Genomic DNA, 1,938 nt, shown 5'->3' on the forward strand with positions numbered 1-1,938 from the left:
TTTCTCGAGCGCAAGCATTGACCTTGGCTTGCGCCTTCCATACGCTGACACCATCCCGGATGACCAGGCGCTGGACGAAAGAACATCTCGGAGTATTCCTGACAAGTACTACGCCAAATATGCTGGCGAGACCCCTGATGGTGGGCTCAAAGCTTGGTCAGTTATCGTGGCGTATGTGTTTTTGATATAGTGATCTGCTGCGTTCATTTTCTTGATGCGTAAATGCAGGTCGATGCTAACCACATTTTGCACGTAAGTGCACTCCTCCGCATCGATGTTATTGGAGCCTGTTGTATATGGAGTTCACTATCCATTCAGCTTTGGGTATGTCAATACGTGGGGTGTGAGTACCACACTCTGCTAGTCATCTTGCTGGCTTATGGTTTATCGACGCGCAGATATTTCAAGATTATTACGAGCGGGTGCTTTTATCCGACAGCAGTCCATCTGCTATGTGAGGTCATCTTTTTCATCGATGTCTTCATGGACCACTAACTTTACACGCAGAGCATGGATAGGATCAGTGCAGGCAGGTCCAGATTCACTTGTCAAACCCGTCGTCGCCGCTCACGTCTCTCATCCTATTGCCACTGTAATTCCAGATTACATTCATTTTTCTGCCTGCACTCGTGACAGGAAGACTTTTCGACTTGGGATATTTCAAGATCCCCTATCTCATTGCTAGTTGTGGACTTATAGTGTGCACTTTCCTCACGGCAGAATGCACCCAGTATTGGCAATTTTTTCTCGTACAGGGCCTCTTAACGGGTGTGAGTGACGAAGACTGTCGATAATTAGTTGAATAACCCCTGTTGACAGCTGTTCAGCGGGATCATACTTCCACAAGCCCTTAGTGTTGTGTCTCATTGGTTTTGCAAGAAGAAAGGGATGGCCCTTGGCATCGTGTCCATTGGCACGTCGCTCGGGGGAACAATGTTCCCTATCGCAGGTCAAAACCTTATACCTGTTGTGGGGTGCGTTCTATTTTATCTCACCCCGGATGTGTTTGGTGAATGGGAATTCTCAGGTTCAAGTGGACTGTTCGCGTGTTCGGATTTATGATGCTTGTCGCCCTCGGAATCGCCAGTCTTGTGAATGAGATACAGTTGCTGAGTTGTTTCCGCTGCTGCGCTAACGCGAGAAACACAGGCTATAGATAGACGACTCCCCCCTGTGAACGTCAAAGGTGGACTCTTCAACTTGTCCGCATTTCGAAACCCGGCATATACTATCTATTGCATTGCTGGCGTCGCTTGTCCCCTCGGACTATATACCAGTGAGTCATACCATTGCGTACCTTCACGGTGACTATCTAACTTCGTTTATAGCATTGACCTATTTACCCGTTAGTGCTTCGGCGGTGGGCGTGTCGAACAACAACTTTAGCATTCTACCTCACCGCGATCTCAAACGCAGCGTCCGGGGTGGGTCGGTTGTCTGCTGGCTTGCTCGCAGATTACATCGGTGAGCACTGCGCACTTCTCTGCAATCTAAATCTGACCAAGGGATGCAGGCCCTCTCAATGTCATGATACCACTTACAAGTCTGGTTGGTGTTCTCACCTTCGTTTGGCCATACGCTTCGAGCCAAGGGCAGCTGATTGCCATATCAGTGATATACGGGTACGTGCTCCTACTAGACTACATCACATGATATTCAATGCGTATCCTCGCAGCATCGCTTGTGGGACATATGTCTCCGTCTTCGTCGTCCCACCTATGGCAATGGGCGACGTGGGCGACGTGGGCCGACGCGTAGGGATGTTTTTGTCAATCTCGTCCCTTGGTGCGTTGGCGGGTACGCCGATATCAGGTGCGATCAACGCTCGGACCGGGGGTTTCCAAGGTCCAGGGTTCTACGCCGGTGAGTCCTCGCTTCCCCCCTTTCCTATTTATTTCCACAAGGGGCCTATTAATGCTTGGCGATATTTTATTAACT

The sequence above is a fragment of the Pisolithus orientalis genome (assembly GCF_024613125.1).
Source record: "Pisolithus orientalis strain OTSU chromosome Unknown F5J12scaffold_349, whole genome shotgun sequence".
Taxonomy (NCBI): domain Eukaryota; kingdom Fungi; phylum Basidiomycota; class Agaricomycetes; order Boletales; family Pisolithaceae; genus Pisolithus; species Pisolithus orientalis.